Consider the following 20,828-nt stretch of genomic DNA (forward strand, 5'->3'; position numbering starts at 1 on the left):
TAGATTGGAGTAATCTCTACTATACTATTTAGAGAAGGAAAAAAAGAAAATAAACCAGAAATCATCAAGAAAATGGAAGAAGAATAACCATGTTGCGATTAAATAAAAAAAAAACTTGAAAGAACGTGCGTAATTGTTAGTTCAAAAAACAATTCTATAACCAATATACCATGAAATCTGCAAAGGATATCCATTCAAATAAAGAAAACGCACCTTGGAAGTGACTTGCGAAGGTTGCCTTACTACTCCAAACGTAATATTCAACATTTCTCAAACATGCAATCAAAACCTTTGACTTCGATTGCAAGTCTTGCTGCATTTTTTTGGATTAAGTGATCCCCAAGCTTTGGTGATCTGGGACGTTGGTTATGTAGCTCAAATGGTGTGGAACGACTGTTGAATGCTTGTACGTTTCTGCTACACTGATATTGCTTCAAGAAGGCTTCATACTTCTTCTTTTGAATTGAGGTATGACCTAAGAGTGTTGTTTGGCTTCAAATTGATATGGGGGACTCTAGGGACACTGAAGAGTGAGTGGAGAGGCTTTGGGACGTGGGTAATGGCTGTGGGAGCTGAACTCTCTTCCTAAACTAGCTTGTGTTTAGGTTATATTGTGTGTTTTGGATGTGAGAAAAGTATGGTATTTATAAATTTTTTGAGAGGGGAATGGAGGGCTGAGATGGAAGATAAGGAAGATCAATGGTTGATGTTTGAATGGTTTTTTGAGGGAGATTGATTGAGAGAATGGGCTGTCAAGACAGATTTGTAAGAGATTCTCTCAATCAATCAAGACAAAGAGTGAAAGATTTTACCAATTTACCTAAACTGAACATTCTAAGTTTAGGTGATTGACTTAATTGATTGGAAGCCATAGCTGGTCAAATCTTAGATTTTTAAGATGTTTCTAGAGGCTGAGGGGAAGTTTGGGTCATGGAATGCCTTAGGTTCGAAATTATTGTGAAGAGGATTCTAAACGGAGGGTTCGGATCGAGTCTAGCTTCAAGTCTCAAGATGAAGGGGCTAACAATGTCAGAATTGGACGATCTTAGTACCATTGGACTCGGAATTTTGAGCTCTATCCATCTATAAGGTTGGATTTCAGATTTTATGGGGGTTAGGATTTAGGATCAGAGATTATCCCAATCGAATAATCGAAATCGATTCTGGTTTCGAGTCTTGAGATGAAGGGGTAAGTGGTGTCGGATTCGGGTGATCTTGGTGTCGTTGGATTCGGATTTTTGGGTTCTACGTACCTATCGTCTCGGATTTTGGATTTTATGTGAATGAGGATTAGGATTAAAATGACTCAAATCGGACATTTAGAATCGGTTCCGGCTTCAAGTCTTAGGATGATAAGGTAAGTGGTGTCAGACTCGGTTGATCTTGGTGTCGTTGGATTTGGATTTTTGGGCTCTATATACGTATGGTCTCGGATTTTGGATTTGATGTGACATGAGGATTTTTGGGCTCTATATACGTATGGTCTCGGATTTTTGGGCTCTATATATGTATGGTCTCGGTTCTGGCTTCAGGTCTTATGATGATGGAGTAAACGGTGTCAAACTTGGGTGATATTGGTTTCGTTGGATTCAGATTTTTGGGCTCTACATACCTATGATCTCGGATTTTGGATTTGATGTGAAATGAAGATTATGATCAAAATGACTCTAATCGAATGATTGGAATCGGTTTCGGCTTCGGGTCTCAGGATGAAGGGGTAAACGGTGTTGGATTTTGGTGATCTTGGTGTCGTTGGATTTGGATTTTCAGGCTCTATGTACCTATAGTTTTGGATTTCTGATTTGGTGTGAAATGTGGTTTAGGGTCAAAATGATTCCGATCGGACGATTGAAACTGGTTTCGGCTTTTGGTCTAAATATGAAGAGGTAAACAGTGTCAGATTTGGGTGATATTGGTGTCGTTGGGTTCAGATTTTTAGGCTTTACATACTTATGGTTTTGAATCCTTGAGGCCCCAACTTTTGTAAAATTCCAAAAATACCTCTAAGTCAACCGCAAAGTTTGCTGAAGCATGCTTGAAACTCAAAATGGTATAAAAATACTAAGGAGCACAAAAATAAGGTATCTGCAAGCATCATTGTTGCTAATCAAGATCACCTTTCTATTTTCCTTAACGTCACAATAAGCGATGATCCTCAGATCCTTAGGATTAAGAGACCATTGGAGGGAATCAATTTGATCAATAAGGATCCTAAATTCATTGTGAAGGATGTTATCATCGTATGTACCCATGTTGGCTCTTAACTCCTGGAATGCTCCTACAATGTTACCTTGTTTTATCTTCAAGAAGAATCCCAACACTTCATCTACCTGAGCTAGATAATGGATCCCACAAAGACCCAGATTCCATGTCGTTAAGCTCCCAGCAGACATTTTTTCAAACAGCCCCGAACATTAGGTGGCTCTATGGATGCAGACCAAAGAAGATGGGGAAGTAGGGAAAATAGGAACTATGTGAACGCTCATGCAACATCAACACTTGCCGGTGACTTAGCAGAGCTTAATGCTATAAAGAAGGTCTTCAAGGACACATCCCAACTGAAGATGAATGCAACCAAGGCAAGAAGTTTCTCAATTTTGTCTTTAGTCTTCCCTACTCATGCCCATGGACCATCGACCCCGATCGAGTTTGTCTAACTCAAGCTCAGCCCAAACTACAACTTGGAACATTTGGTCTGGGCTTGGGGCTGGTTCATCATTAATTAGTTGGGGCTCAGTCAGATACCATGCATACCACCAATTATATATTATATTGACAAATAATGGCCCTAAACCCATTTGGGGTAGGTCAAAGGTTGGGCTGGGATTAAGATTGTATGTCCAAGTCTCAGACTAGCCAAGGGTTTCAGGCCTGCCCTCCAAAGAGATGGATATTGGACACATCAATTAAGTATATATATATATATAGTTGCGTAAGATTGATCTGTAGAGTTGAGGGATGTGAGGTACTTCAGATAATTAATTAATGAATTGAAATTCTAATTAATGCATCCATGTCTCCTGTTTCAGTCCCTGATTGGACATTGTATTGGCGCTGCTGGTGGATTGGAAGCAATATCAACCATTAGAGCTATTACTACTGGCTGGCTACATCCAACTATATATCAACCAATTCGTAATGCAATAATGCCCATTACCAACTTTATTACTGACCTCCACTTCTCATATCTAACCCATTATTAGTTTTTGCTTTTGTGTAGAACCTGGAGCCTGAGGTTACGATTGACACTGTTCCAAATGTGAAGAAGAAGCATGAAGTAAATGTCGGTATGTTTGTAGTAATTTCAATTAATTTGTTCTACTTGTTGTTACTTGCAATCGTTGTTTTGTTTTTATCCTTCAATTCGAGTTAATGCATGCATGGTTCTGATGATGAACAGGCGTAACCGTTGGTACGAGTGCAGCTATCTCAAACTCGTTTGGCTTTGGTGGTCATAACTCGGTGGTCGTTTTCGCTCCCTTCAAGCCCTAAGGAAGAATTTTCCGAAACCATTTTCTTCAATTTTTATGTTTTTGTTTTGCTCCCTCCCTTTCTAGTCTAGCGTTAGCGTTGAAAATGGAGACGCTGCCATGTTATTGTTATAGAATAACAGTTATTTTTATTTATCCCATTCAACGTTTCATCATTCAGCTTCATCTGCATATTGGTAACAAAATTTGAGTTTAGGTTTTGGATTGCATCAGCATATATAAAGTTAGCTTATTAGTTGAGGGTTTTTTTCTTTTTGGTATAAATGGTTGAGTTGAGCCACAAATTTTAATTTGATACATTCCGTGATTCATCCATACATCGGGAACCTCTCTCGTCCATTAATTTAACATATGGAAGATATTTTTAATGTATTATTGGATGCCGTATTCTTGGCATATTCCCATGCTTTTTGCTTTCAATAGATCACATCCAGTTTCATTAAGAAATAAATACTTTCCCTCGAAAATCAACAAAATAACAGCATAGGATCTCCTCCAATATTTGTTTAGTCAATTTGGGTAGTGCAAAATAAAAGGAAAAAAATCCATTCTTTGTTTGTTTTAATTTTGTATTTTATTTTTATTATCAATAAAAACAATCATTCTTTGTCATACTTACTTTTCTTCATTATGGTCAACTAATATAACATATTGGAGATATGTTCAAATGTTTTCTACTCACTTTATATATTTTTTTATTTTTTAATTTTTATTATTTAATTTTGGCTTTAGAGGTTGATACATTTGACCTAGAAGGTTGAATTTTTTATTTTCCACCAAATATGAAAATAATTTTACTTTTGGGTTAGTTTTAAATTTTATATTTTATTTCCATCATCAATAAAAGTTTAAAATAATTTTGCCTATCATGTTTAAATTTTAATATGATAAATATAAAATAGTAGAGATGTGTCCGAATATTTTTTATAGAGTTTCTATATTATTTCATGATCTTTTGTATTTTTATCTTTTAATTTTTATTATTTAATTGTAAGATCAAGGGTTGATGCATATGACCCAAAAGATTGAACTGTGACCTACTACCAAGAAAACAATTTCATTTTCAGGTTGGTTTTAAAGCCTAATTTTTTTTCACAATTTTTATTAAGAAATGTTTTTTATAAAATTTCTATATTATTACATAATATTTTTTGTGCTTTTATCTTTTTCTTTTATTTATGATATTAAGGGTTAACACATTTGACTCAAAAGGTTGAATTTTTGACCCACCACCACGAAAATAATTTTTATTTTTGGATAGTTTTAAATTTATATTTCATTACAACATCAATAAGAATAATTATTATCTATCACAGTTATTTTTCTTTAATATGATTAATATAAACTATTAGGGAGGTGCCCAATTTTCTATATTTTATTTACTTTATTTTAAAAGTTTTTTATTTAATTACAACATTATGGATTGACCCATTTGACCTAGAAGATCGAATTGCTTACCATCAGAATGGAAGAATGGTTCCATTTTATTGTGTGAAATAGTGTGGATCAATCCACTCTATGGTCTCAAAGGACAATAAGGGCGTAGCATATATCGAAATTAACCATCATGGTTCTGTCAATAGTATCAAACACCCTCTAAATTTAATAGATTGAGCTTTTCCTAAGTAAGATGTGTTATGTGATTACTATTGGATCCAAATATGAATTTTCAAAGGTCTAATGCATTGATGCTCCAATTACCATGCATTTGAATTTACATGTGATTTTGATTCACAAAACCCAAATACACTATTATTTTATCAATTGATAACTTTTGTTGAGTGGCAAACTAAAGTGAAAATCCATGTTTTAGAAAGTGCCTAATTTGGAAACCATGATTGTTAAGCTTTCGGCCGTAATATAGTTGGCAAAGTGTTCAATGGAATTCAAATCAAGAACCTCACTTTGTATGAGTGGCATTTTGATCCTAGCTTGATGACCTAATGCTCCTCTTATAATCTTCCCCATTCAATTCACTTCCTTTATATTAATTGATCATTTCTGTTGAGATCCAAAGTAGGAGAGGATGCTTGTAATTGTTTGTACTTGTTCTTCTGGTCTTATATTTATAGGTTAAAATACTTAAAACTATTCCAAAATTTTAGGAAATTGACTAAAATTTACGCTGGCCTATTATCTGAAAAATCCCTTAATGTACCTCCAAGATTTTAAACAATTGACCTAACCGTTAAACGTTGATGGAAATGATGAAATGTCAATTTTGCCATTCATATTGAAATTTTAAACTTGTCTTGAGTCAAAGTGACCGAGGAACTGGAGACAAAGGTGGCACCATGACAGCTTTATCTATAGTTGATTTCTTGGAGCAACATGCGTTAAATGATCAAACAACAACCAAGAATTTCATGCACTTCTTATCATACTCAAATATAATGAAACAGAAAGAAAGAAGATAAACTAGTTGAAAATATTTCAGTCAACATTGATTGTAGACTTTGAGATGTTAAGGTCATCATCAAATATATGTCTGCAATTGCTATCAAGCTAGCATTAGTGATCTTCCTACAACCCACATCACACAATTCCGAAAAAAGCATGTAAGAATAGTAGTGATTACTCCTAAGGCTGCATTTGGAAGTAGTGCAAAACTCGGTTAACTGATTAGTTTTGTGGCTATCTGGATGGAGTGTAAAATAAGAATGAATATCGATGTAAATAAGGATCGATGTGAAAAATACATTGAAAAAATCAATGTAAAAATATCTTTGTCTCTCCATCGTTGTAAAAGCACTATCAATAATGTCTCTTCTCCATCTTTGAATTGGTCCTGTGGTGGTAACTCTTTGCTACCACCGTGACGCAACGTGGAAGCAATGAGAAACCGGGCTGGCTATGCAAGCACCGGGCGATCACTAGCTTCTAGCGAAGAGCACCGAATTCTCTAGGAGAGAGAAAAGGTGGCGAAAATTGGAAGAAGAGAACTTGAAGAAATTCTGAAAATATGAAGTATGAATTGATGAATAATTCTGGGAAAATAGCAGTATTTATAATACATTTGGAAATTGTAAAAAAACTAGGAAATAATAACTAGGATAGATCCAAATATCTAATCTGATAGGATTGAATTCTTCTTTGTTTGATCTCCACCGTCCGATCTCCCTAGATGCATGAATCTTGGATTATCTTGCTAATCTTGATGCTTCTTGGAGTCTTTCTTGATAATCTTGGAAGAGTCTTGCTTTATCTTATTAATCTTGGAAGAGTCTTGCTTTATCTTGCTAATCTTGGAAGAGTCTTGCTAATCTTGGATTCTTGGATCCCTTGCTTATCTTGAATTCTTGGATCTTAGTTAGACTTATCCTTATCAAAGGAGCTGCCGCCCCTAGGGGTGAGATGGGCCTTGTGATGGGCCTCCATCATTCTCCCCCACTTGGAGAGAACTCGACCCCAAGTCGTGACTAGGATAGACGAGTGTTATTTCTGGCAGGTACCGTTGAAGGTCTGCAACGTTGAAGGTCTTGGATATACCCATATGATCTGGTAGGTCCACTACATAGGCATTGTCATTAATCTTCTTCATGATCTTGTATGGACCATACTTCCGAGGCTTCAACTTGTTGTAAGTACCTACGGGAATTTTTTCCTTCCTTAAGAAGACCATAACCTCATCACCTACATCAAACACTTGAGGTTGGCGGTGCTTGTCTGCGGCCATCTTGTACTTGGTGTTGGATTGCTCTAGCTTCTGCTTCATGGCCTCTTGGACGGACTGGATTTGTTCTGCCATCTGTTCTGCTGAGATACTGGCATCGGGTACTCTAGGTAGCTTCACTAAATCTAGTGCATGGTTAGGGACCTTCATCTACACGATGGAGAATGGGGATCTACCTGTAGAACTGTGCACTGCATTGTTATAGGCGAACTTAGCTTGGGATATGGCAAAGTCCCACTGTTTTGGCCTCTCTCGACATATGTTGCGAATTAAATTCCATAAGGTCCGGTTTACCACTTCTGTCTGTCCATTTGTCTATCCATCTATCTGCGGATGGACTGTACTACTGAAATTAAGTGATGAATCAAACAACCTCCACAGGGTCATCCAAAAGTGACTGAGGAATCGTGTGTCACGATCTGATGTGATGGTCTTGGGTACCCCATGCAAACGGACAATCTCCCTGAAAAACAATTTGGCTGTTGCGGATGCATCTGTTGTTTTCTTGCATGGAAGGAAGTGAGCCATTTTTGAGAATCTATCAACCACCACGAAGACGGAGTCCATGTTCCTCTTGGTCTTTGGCAAGCCTAGCACAAAGTCCATGGACAAGTCTTCCCATATAGCAATAGGAATGGGTAGGGGCATGTAGAGACCTATGTTCTGGGTTTGTCCCTTAGCTGTCTGACAAACGTAGCACCTGCTTACAATGGTAGACACGTCCCTTCTCAATTTCGGCCAGTAATATCGCCCCTTAACTGCTTCTATTGTTTTATCCCTTACCAAGTGTCCTGCTAATCCACCCCCATGCAAATCCCTGATGATCTTTTCGCAGAGGGAGGTGCAAGGGATACACAGTTGTTTCCCTTTCATAAGGAACCCATCATAAATAAAGAAGTCCTCTGCTGGCTGCTTATTCACACATTTCTTCTATACCTGTTGGAAGTCTTCATCCTGGGCATATAAGTCTTTTAGACACTCAAAACCCACAATCTCAACACTGAGGGTCTTGATGAGAGCTACATGCCGGCTAAGTGCATCAGCCACTTTATTTTGCTGTCCAGTCTTATACATAATTTTATATGGGAACTTGTCTAGGAAGGCAGACCATCTAGCATGCAAATCACTTCTTAATTGCTTTTGCCCACTAAGATATTTTAGGGCCCGATGGTCAGTGTAGAGAACAAATTCTTTTGCAATTAAATAGTGTTCCCAAGTCTTCAGGGCTCTAACCACAGCATAGAACTCCTTGTCATAAGTAGACCACTTTCTCCTGGCTTCACATAATTTTTCACTGAAAAAAGCAATGGGTCTCTTCTCTTGGGACAATACAGCCCCTATGCCAATTTCACTGGCATCACATTCAACTTCAAATAATTTATTAAAGTCTGGAAAGGCAAGAACAAGAGCAGTACATAATTTTTCTTTTATGAGAGCAAAACTTTGCTCTTGTTCTTCTCCCCATTGAAATTTACCCTTTTTCAAGCATTTAGCAATGGGAGCCATGATACTACTAAAATTCTTAATAAAGCGCCTATAGAAGGTTGCTAACCCATGAAAACGCCTGACATCTATGACAGTGGATGGGGTCGGCCACTCCCTAATGGCTTTCACTTTTTCTTCATCTACTTTTACACCATCCTTGCTTATAATAAATCTTAGGAATAATAAATTATCACTCATAAAGATGCATTTCCTCAAATTAGCATATAATATTTTCCCTTAATGTTTTCAGGACCTCCCAAATATGTCTCACATGCTCAGTGATAGATTTGTTGTATATCAAAATATCATCAAAATAGACTACCACAAATTTACCAATGAAGGGGCGCAATACCAGGTTCATCAGCCTCATGAAAGTGTTGGGTACATTGGTTAGTCCAAAGGGCATGACTAACCACTCGAACAAACCATCTCTACTCTTGAAGGCTGTCTTCCATTCATCTCCAGGACAGATCCTGATTTGATGATACCCACTCCTGAGATCTATTTTTGAGAAAACTACAACTCCGCTCAGTTGGTCCAGCATGTCGTCCAGCCTAGGAATGGGAAATTTGTACTCAATAGTAATCTTGTTAATGGCCCTGCTGTCGAAACACATTCTCCAACTGCCATCCTTCTTAAGTGTAAGTAAGGCAGGTACTGCACAAGGACTCATGCTAATTTGAATGTGTCTCTTCTTCAATAATTCTTCTACATTTTCCCATAAGATTTCATTCTCCTTAGGACTCATCCTGTAATGTGGGAGGTTAGGTAGACTGGCACTTGGAACAATCAATATGGTGTTGTATGTCTCTCATAGGAGGGAGTTCATTTGGTAACTCCTCTGGAACTACATCATTGAATTCATCCAGTAGTCCCTGTACTTCAGCTGGAATTTTATTTTCATCATTAACATCTTCTCATTTTACTACTAACAAATGTATTTCATGAGTATCCTTACATTCTTTAACAAATTCAGCATGATGATGGGTGATGGTAAGGAAATTCTTCTCATGTGTTTTTGGAACATTTGTAATATTCTTCTCAGCTATAGGTAACAAAGTATAACGTGTACCTTCTTTTTCAAGTTGATAGGTATTCTTCCTACCCATGTGCCTTGCATCTGTATCAAACTGCCAAGGCCTTCCTAACAAAATATGGCAAGCATCCATATCAACAATATCACAATATACTTCATCATGGTACTTACCAATCGAAAAAGGTACCTTGTAGCGTTATTCCACTCGTACGCCGCCTCCTTCCTTGATCCACCCAATTGTGTATGGGTTGGGATGTTTTTCAGGAATCAACTGTAATTGTTGGATGACATCCCTGCAAATAATATTTTCCTGACTGCCACTATCAATAATTAAATTAAATAATTTTCCCTTGACAGTACATCTGGTACGAAATAATCTGTGCCTTTGAGAAGTATCCTTATTTTTCTGAGACAACATTAATTTTCTTACCACACAAGTATACTCCTCATGTTCATATGGACCCTCTTCATCCTCCCCATCAGGTCCATAGTATACTTCCTCCTCAATATCTTCTTCCTCCTCCCTTTCTACCATATTAACTACCTTCCTCCTGGGACAGTCACTGGATCTATGTCCCACCTAGACCTGTTCATTGGCCGGGTAGCCCGACGGCCCGGCCCGCACCCCGGCTGGGCTTGGTCATATAATTAGGCCTGTGGGCCTGACCTCGGGCTTAACACAGTAAGCCCGACTGTGTTTCGGGCCGGGCTCGGGATTTGTCAAAAAAGCCTGGCCCGAGCCCGACCCGGCCCGACTCAGTATTATTACATATTATATATTTTATAAAATATATAAATAATATAATATTTATTAAAATATATATTTATAATTTAATATATATATATATATTATTCTTTTCTTTATAATTTCAATCTATCTCTCTCTTTATTCAGCTGCTTCAACATTAATAATAATAATAATATAGGCTAAATTTCGGGCTCGGGCTCGGGCCTTAAAAAAATTTGTTAATACACAGTAAAAGCCCGGCCCGAGCCCGGCCCGGCCCGGCCTGGCCCATGAACAGGTCTAGTCCCACCTCATTACATTTAAGACATTTAATTGGAGCAGGCCTTGCATAAGGGTTACTGGGTTTAGGAGGGTTGGAAGGATTACCTCAAGTATGTCCTCCTGTAGTAGCCTTATCGGCGTTACTTGTGCTTGCCGGGTGAGAAGGTTGTACTGTCGGGACTGATTTGTTCATGTCGACAGTTGCCGGTCTGTTGTCGCTCCCGCTGTACCGGCGGTAATTATCACGGCGTGCCTTGTCTTGGAACATTAATTCTGCTTTCAAGGCTAGGTTCCTTGCTTCCTGCACACTGAGAACCATCTGTACACCAATTTTGTCCCTGATGGACGGTCTCAACCCGCTCAGATAACGGGCTGCCTGCTGGTTATCACTTTCAGACAACTGGTTTCTTTCTGCTAATCTTAAAAATTATGATGTGTACTCATTAACACTACGTGAACCTGCGCACACCTTTGATAAGATTCAAACATATATTGTTCATAATCAGGAGGTAAAAATCTACCTCTGATTAATTGTTTCATGCGCCTCCAGGTTCGAACAGGACCCATTCCTTCTCTCATCCGGGTCTCTCTCATCCGTTCCCACTAAACAGATGCGCCTCCCTTTAATCGGAAAGCTACCAGTTTTACCCTTCGTTCCTCTGGTATCTCCATGTAATCAAAGAACCTATCGACTTCTGTGATCCAATCCAGAAGTCCCTCTATGCCAAGATCTCCACTAAAAGTAGGAATATCTACCTTGAGTTTAAATTCATCATTGCTCCTACGGGGATTGAAATTACCTTGATTGTGCCAATTTCTACTATTTCTGTCATTGTCGGGAAGAACTGGAGCACCACCAAAATCCAGATCATCATCACTGTCATCATCCAGGACTGGTCGTCGTAGCGTAGTATGGACGGGTGGTCTGTCGTGGTCGTCTCCCTCGATTTGCTGTGGATGTTCCCGGTTCCTTGGAGCAACCTCTCGTAACAAGGTTCGCAGTTGTTCAGCCATCTCTGCCAACTACTGCTCGATGTTACGTGTGGTTGTACGCTGTTCTTCGATTGCTTTCCAAACAACTGGAAACCCCTGATCTCCGTCATGGGGTGGGTTGCGACTGCTACCGTCTGAGTTGGACATGACTGGGCAAATTCCCTGCTCTGATACCACCTGACGCAGCGTGGAAGCAATGAGAAACCGGACTGGCTATGCAAGCATCGGGCGATCGCTAGCTTCTAGTGAAGAGCACCGAATTCTCTAGGAGAGAGAAAAGGTGGCGAAAATTGGAAGAAGAGAACTTGAAGAAATTCTGAAAATATGAAGTATGAATTGATGAATAATTCTGGGAAAATAGCAGTATTTATAATACATTTGAAAATTGTAAAAGAACTAGGAAATAATAACTAGGATAGATCCAAATATCTAATCTGATAGGATCGAATTCTTCTTGGTTTGATCTCCACCGTCCGATCTCCCTAGATGCATGAATCTTAGATTATCTTGCTAATCTTGATGCTTCTTGGAGTCTTTCTTGATAATCTTGGAAGAGTCTTGGAAGAGTCTTGCTTTATCTTATTAATCTTGGAAGAGTCTTGCTTTATTTTGCTAATCTTGGAAGAGTCTTGCTAATCTTGGATTCTTGGATCTCTTGCTTATCTTGAATTCTTGGATCTTAGTTAGACTTATCCTTATCCTAGGAGCTGCCGCCCCTAGGGGTGAGATGGGCCTTGTGATGGGCCTCCATCACACCGCTACTTCTCCGTCATGCAATTCTCCATCAGCGCCTCACTTTCTCTCTTTCTCTCTTCGTCGGCGTCTCACTTCTCCATCTTATCTATCATGCATCTAGTTCCATCTTCTCTGTTGTGCATCTGGTTGAGAGGTGATTATCAGGGGAAAGGAAGACTGAAAATCTTTGTTCTTGATTTTCAAGTCTGTGAGGGGTGCACGAAGCGTCTGTGATTTCTTCTGAGAAACCCACAATCCCGCCAACAAAGAATATCTAGTAAAAGAACTATAGGTTTTGTTCTATGATTTCTATATCGCAAAGAACCAACATCAGATGTAGTATTTGCAAATGAACTATAGGGTTTGCGAGAGCTTAACTTTGTGAAAATGTCTGTTTCTGAGTTTTGTTTCTCCCAATAAACAACTCTAGAGAAACAAGACAAGTATCAAGAGCTGAGCCAAGTGTAGAAAAATGGGACCCAACACATGTTAAGACGGTTTTTACAGTTTTACACATGGAAAGTATTTTTTGAAACTGTTGTGGAGCTCAAGTTTGTCGGTCAAAGTTTCAACGCTAACAATCAAATTGTGCTAGAACTATTTAGTTTTCTCTCTTTTTTCTAACCCAAGAGTGGAGGAAATGCTTTTGACTTTAGAGTTTGGACTTGAGTTCTAAGAATCATTTCATCTTTGGGAGGAGAGAGAGCTGGGAAGAGGGTGGAGATTTTCATTCGACAAATATTCTCCAAATGCATAAAAAAACGTGACGTTTTGTTTATATCGACCATACTGCCATCAATGTAATTTTGCATTTACACTGCAAACAAACGCAGCCTAATAGAGAGAAATTGCAAACTCATCCAATCTAGCAACATGCTATGATGGAGTTCGGTATGTTATCACTGGACACTTTCCTGTTCAAAAAATATGAGCTCAAAAAGTTGCCCTGCTGCAATGCCTTTGCAAAGAGATACCATGCCAAAAACGTAAGGGACAAACACTGAAGGGCATTGTTGACTAGAAAAGGGTAAAACTAGGATTTAAAAAATTATATAAATCGTACGGTATCACAAGAGAATGGATTGTGACGATTCATTAATAGCATCATCACACAAGCAATGCACATAAAATAATCACAACATTTCAGTTTTTATCTCTAAAAATTGAAAAAATAATCGATTTCAGCAATATAATACACCAAAAAATTGAAAACACACCAGAAACAATGGATGGTTTTCGGTTGGAATGGCTTACCTTTCATCACTGGTAGGGGTGGATTTGAGCCGAGCCGAGCCGAATAGTACCAGGCTCGAGCTTGGCTCAAGACTATTCTTTAAGGCTCGAGTTCGGTTCGAGCGAGAATCTTGAGCTCGAGCTCGGCTCGGCTCAATTTGTTTTATATTTTATAAAAATATTTTATAAAAATAAAAATCATATATATATGTTTTTATTTTATATTTAAAAAATTAAGAATTATAATAATTAATAATTATAATATTTTCTATAATTTTATTATATATATAAATATATATTCGAGCCAGCTCGCGAGCCTTATGAGCTAAGCTCGAGCTCGAGTAGCTCGTGAAAAGCTCGGCTCGTTGCCACCCCTAATCACTGGTGACTGTACGGTGATTTCTCGCCATTAAACCCCTCCAAGACCACCTAAAAACAAAATGTCATGAACTTTCCAAGCGTTGGAATCATTCCAAAACCAAAAGAAATCGAGATTAGAAAGGATAAAAATGTTAAAAATGGCAAACCAATGTGATCGTTGGCCGATTTCTTTGTTTTGTCGGTGGTTGCCGGTAGCCAACAAGTTGGTGTGCCGCTCCTGGGTTGTCTTCTGTTTGAATGAAGGAGGAGGAGGGTTTTCTACTCCCAAAGGCATTTTTGGCATTATATAAAATAGGTGGGGATTGGATCATCCCATAACAGTCGAACAAGCACTTTTTCAAAACATGTTTAAAAAAGCCTCTTCCAAGTGGTTTTTTTATTAAGGAAAATTTCACTTTAGTACCCTAAACTTTGGGGGTAGTGTCAATTTAGTACCCGAACTTTCAAATGTGTCATTACAGTACCCAAACTTTTAAAAAGTGTTAAGTTGGTCTAAAACCATTAATGAACGCTAAGTATCATGTAAAAGAACAAAGATGCCCTTCACCTATCATCTAATTTTCTTATAATTGGTATTCCATCTCTAACCAATAACCACCTCTAATATCAAGCTAGTTAGTAAGTTTCTAAAACCGTATCTCTACAAATGCTCTCTGAAGCTATAGCATCTTACACACATAAAACTCAAAACCAATACAAATGGCATTAAAATGTCTCCTATTGCGACGAGAAGAGGTGTTGGCAAGAGCAGAAGTGACGCTACCATTGTCAACATGAAGAAAAGCTCCATGACACTATAGCCTAAAATTACAAACCCGATAGCGGATAGTTCATCTCTTCGAGCACTAACGTCTCTAGAAGAATAGCTCAATAAGTTCTATGGGCCCAAAACGAACCATGGAAAAGCAAAGGAAAGGGAAGTGGTCCATAGGTCCATAGTCATGAGTTCCAGACAAAATATTTATTAGAAAATGCACTTCGTCAACAACTCAACATAGATTTGGCTGAAAAGATAATGCTGATTTTCTTAACCAATCTACAGATGCAGATGCAAGTATTTTACAATCAGGTTGGAAATGGTAGAGAATAAATCAACAAAAAAGAAAGGCTTCTAGGTCTTACAGAAACATCAAAGAGAGGGAGTGTCTGGTAATGCTCTATTGCAGAAATACAATGTCTCTATCGCTGTCAACTCGGTATGCTTTCTAAAGGGCAAAAAGGAAATGATCAACTGTTCCAAGTTGTAACTGTAGATAACAAATTTCTAGCTTTGCAAAAAACGGAAAAAAAAAAAAAAAAAAGTTTATAGATCATTGTTTGGCGACACAACGAGTATCATTACAGCGGTTACACCTTTAAGTTCTATATCTTCAATCAATAGCTAATGGAACATAGGAACATAGACCAGGCTGAAGTGATAATGTAACATAGCATCCAGTAAAGAGTACTGCCTCGACAAGAAAATTAGATAGAGATTACAACCCACAAAAAAAGTCGTGAAGTTTCATCATTTACAGATAAACTAAAACTACTAAAATATAAAATACCACCAACCCATCTATATCGTAGAGTCCTCCCACTATCGAAATCGATTTAATAATTTCAACGATTTTGAAACCAAATTGTAAATTTAGAAATAGAGAAAAAAAGATTGAACCTTTCTATTGTATCATACTAAAAGGAGACACTATGGTAGTAGAAGAACCCATGCTTACAAAATCATCCAAGGAGTCAGGGCACAAATCGGAACAATTACTCCATTGCAAATCTCCGATTGCTGGCTAGACGAAAGAATTCTCAGCGGAGGAGGTGGTGGATTCATCGGGAACATGAATTTCTCTCTTCCTTCCCATTCTGTTTAAAGGTGGGCCTATCATATAAAGGTAGAAGACAATGAATGGTGTCTTCATTAATCCAGAATCTCAAACATCTCAATCGATTCAGTCTCAAGGTAGAAGATAACGAATAGTGTCTTCTTCTGAAGGGTAGTGTTGACATTTTCAAAAATTTTAAGTTGCACATGTCATCATGTGATTAGATAACTGACGGTCAGTTAACGGCAGGGACTAACTTGACACTTTTTAAAAGTTTTGGTACTGTAATGACATGTTTGAAAGGTTGAGTGCTAACTTGACACTACCCCCAAAATTCACTGTACTAAAGTGGAATTTTCCCTTTTTATTAAGTGCTTTTTTTTGAAATAAGCACTTATGCCTGACTTATTTGCTAAACATGTATAAATGCTTATTTTCCACTTAATGTATGATCCCAACACTTCTTTTAAGTACTTATAGAAATAAGTCTTCTATTTATTATTTGATCCAAAAAATGGGGACTCTATAGTGGAGTTTTTAGCTTTTAATGATTTTGAAAAATCTTATTGTTTGCTAAATAATGTATTTATGGTCAAAGCTCTTCCTATATCATGTCTATCTAGTATCATAAATTTACCCAATAATACAAATCCTAGCAATGAAATGTATTCTAAAAGACTAGGTAATTTCAATGATACCTAGAAAACTTAGAGCATCACAACATCACATGAATTTGAATTAATACATGTTGATTGGTTACCAATTGGCATTTTGGATGATACGTGTCGATTGTTTATTAGTTTATTTAGGTATCATACTTTTTTGCATAACAATTAGAATATGAATACAATCCCTAATCTAACCTCCCTAGTTACAAGAGTTTTAAAGAAATCAAAATTCAAATAGAGTGGTTCTTTATCAAATTAGGGTTTTTTGGAAAAACAAAATAGAACAAACATTTTTCTTATTGCTCAATTTGAAAGGAGTACAAATACAAATATATAGAGTGTAAAACCTTATATCTTGTATTATTTTGTATGTATTTATATTATACATATTTGTACGTAGAGTGCAAAACCTTAAGAAAAATAGCGGGTTTTTGGAAAGAACACAATGTACATTTTTCTTATGGCCGTGTGTTGATTGTAGTGCAAATAAAATTGCACTAGTACAAATTGCATAGGAGTTGCAAATGATAAAAATGCAAATTCTAACTTAGGCCATGTTTGGGAGTGATTATTTGGGCCGGGACCACACTATTAAGTGATTATTTGGGCCAAGACCACACCATTAAGCACTTATTGGTGTTTGGGAAATAAGTCCAAAATAAGTGATTATTTTAAAAAATAAGGGCTTAATTTTAACCCCACATTTCCAACTTTTTTAAAGTTCTTAAACAATAGGCATAGATTTATTTCCTACCAAAAATGTCCCCATTTCTTCTTCTCTGGTCATCAAGAAAAGCAATTACTTTCCCTTCTATCTCCTCTACAACTCTTTTTCTTTTCCGATCTCTCACAATTCAAACTTCAAAACTCCCACACGATGATGACGACTATCACCACCATGAGAGAGGAATGCCCAACGACAAATACTTTGCCGCCATCCACCACATCCCCAACATAGTTCGTTGCGATTTCTACATGGAATGAACCCCTAGAAAATGTAGATCAACATCACTTCTGAACTCTTCTATCGAATCCTTTGGAACTGTGGTAAGTGCAGAATCGGATCCTTCCATTTCTTCAAATTGGCTCGAAACCAGCCTCGATATGAACTCACCACCATTGAATACGAAGAACTCATTAAAACCATAGGTTAGACTTGTCACTGGGAACCATGTGAAAGGTTGCAAAATAGATGAAGAAACAACAATTTTCTCTCACCCCCAAGACATTCTCAATGATTATAGAGTCATATGGGAAGCATGGGCTCATTGATCGGGCTATTGAAGTCTTTAATCGTATGAAAGAGAGAGAGACCAACACCCGGGTATATTTTGAAAATTTGAAAGAAAATGAAGGGAAAAATAGTCACAAGTGCTTATTGGAGAAAAAGACTACCAAGCACCTAATATGAAAATATGTACTCATTTTTTAAAATAAGCATTTGAATGGTATATTTGGTGATTAAGTGGTTTAAGAAATAAACACTTATTGCTGTTTGGGGTTTGGTGACCCATTTGTCAAACCACTTAATGGGTATTTTAAGTACTTATTGGGGTGGGGATGTTTGGTGAGCCACTTTTCCCACAAGTGCTTATTTTTATATAAATGACAATTTTAATTCCTATTTCACATACACACACACAAGTATGCAGTAAAATTGAAAAAACATCACAAATATGCAATGAGAAAGTTAAAAAAATAGGAAGACAATAATTATTCATATTAATAATAAAAAATAAATCAAAATTCAGATTAAGCAAAAGAAAAAAAATGGAAAAAAACATAAAAAACATGCAATGAAAGTGAAGAGCATCAGGTATATGCAATGTAAAAGTTAAAAATATTAATAATAAATGAAGAACATCAATTATTCATATTAATAATAAAAAATAAAGTCAACAAAATAAATTGAAGAACATCAATCACAAATGTGCAAAATAAATTCAGCAATTATTCACGGAATCGGAATATGTAAAATGTAAGAACATCACCAATTATTCATATATATACATATATATATATAATAAAAAAAATAGAAAAAATCATATTATGCAAAATAATAAATAATATAGAAAATTCAGCAAGTGCATATTATTTGCATAATGCTTAACAAAAACTGACCAAAAATTACTACTTCTTCATATGCATCATCACACAACCAAAGTACATATAATAATCACAACATTTCGTTTTCTATCTCTGAAAATTGAAAAGAATTTCGATTTCGGCAATATACTATACATAAAAACCAAAGCAAACCATAAATGGTGGAATGTTTTCGTTTGGGATGGCTTACCTCTGGTGCACCACTACCTGGTTTTTGTTGTATTCGAATGGAGGAAGTATTTTGTTCTCGTGGAGGCAATCTTTTGGCATTACAGAAAATATATAGCGACTGGACCGTCCCATAAAAGTCGAGTAAGCACTTCTTCAACAAGTGCTTAAAAAAATCCACTCCTAAGTGGCTTTTTTATTAAATATTTTTTTTTTTTAAATAAGCACTTATTCTTGACTTATTTCCAAGCAAGTATAAGTGCTTATTTTCCACTGTGGTCCCAGCATTTCTTTCAAGTATTTATAGAATTAAAGTACTTGAAAGCAATGTTTTAAAAAATGAGCCGGAATTGGAATTATTCTGACCACTGGCTTCCGGGTCGACGGTTTAACCATCCGTTTTGAACGGATGGCCCATTCTAACTAAAATTAAAAATAAAAATAAAAATTAGTTAAAAAATATTGAACGGGTTGATGGTTCGACCACCCGGATCAAGGGGTCATTGACCAGGAATCAGATTTGGGGTAAAACAAACGGTTCCCAAATTGAACAATCCAATTGTCTGGGTCAACGTTAGTTCGAAAACATTGCTTGAAAGAAGTGAAATCGAACAGGGCCGAAAAAGTTGGGTGCCAAGTGCAAATAAGAGCTTATTTGAATAAGCACTTGTTGTTAAGCACTTATTTTTAACATAAGCACTCCCAAACATGGCGTTAATTGCTTTGACTTTCTACTTTATTCTGATCCAAGTCTTATCTTATTTTTGTACTACAATAACAAAATAGGGTAAAATTTAAACAAAAATAAATCAAATTTGCACCCAAAACATACTACCATAGTTTTGCATCAGTGCAAATTACTTTACACTAATAGTTTAACATAGCGTATGAAACAAAAATAAAGTGGAGTTATAAGCAATGTTTTAAAAAATGACCCAGAATAGGAACCGTTTTGGCCTTTGATTTTTTGGTTGACGGTTCAATCATCTGGTTTGAACAGATGACCCATTTTGACAAAAAATTAAAAATTAAAATAAAAAATCACTAAAAATCATTAAACGGGTTAACGATTTGACTATCTGGGTCAATGGGTCATTGACCAATTCAACGATTTTTGGTCAAAGACTGGATTTTGGGTAAAATGGAATGTTGCCTAGACAGTTCCTAGGTCCAACAGTCCAACCATCTGGGTCAACAACAGTTCAAAAATATTGATTCTAAGATCTAACAAGGATAAAAAACAAAAATAAAAATGAAAATGAGAAATTGAACTAAAATAGTACTTTTGAATTCTTTAAATAAATACATGAAACAAATACTATTGGAAGGTAAATTCTCATAACTATAGAGAAAACGAAATACATAAAAATGCAGAACCAAAAATACGGAAAAACAAACCACCACTCATCGTTGTTCAAAATACCGAAGAACCAGCTGGGTCATGGTGGATCCACAAAAGACTCTCTGGATTCTTTGAATCATATTTGAACAGAAGTGACCATGTTTCTGAATGTTCAAGTTAAAGTTCTTAACATTATACATCCGAAGAACCAGCTGACCCAGTTATGACTGGCATGGGCCTTGACGATGGGTGAAGGTTTTGGTAAAACAAGTGGGTCAGATAACCCCAGTTGCAATTGGGCTACATTGACGCTGGCCTAAGGGGGGCCACTTTTTCCATTTCCACTGCTTGTGCAACTGCAAAATATTGCTTTTGTTCTGCCGCAAAGGCTACAATTGTGAACCAGCACGGCCGGATGGGCCCATCGCGTTCAGCTAAACCTTGTTTCTCGTCACTTCATCTAATTCAAACTGCTGCCACACTAATACCTAAAAGGCTGCCATTTCAAGGTTTTACCACCCAGGACTTGGCAAAAGTGGTTTACAAAATTAAATACTGAAATATGACTGTAAGTCGAGCTGGGTTAGGATGAGTAGGTGTCAACCCTAACTGAACCAAGTTTTTAGATCCCCAAACTAAATGTTGTCGGGTTGGGTTTGATTGGCACAATTTATTCTTGATAAATTTATGATTT

Source organism: Nelumbo nucifera, chromosome 1 (assembly GCF_055504915.1).
Source record: "Nelumbo nucifera cultivar China Antique chromosome 1, China Antique-T2T, whole genome shotgun sequence".
Lineage (NCBI taxonomy): Eukaryota > Viridiplantae > Streptophyta > Magnoliopsida > Proteales > Nelumbonaceae > Nelumbo > Nelumbo nucifera.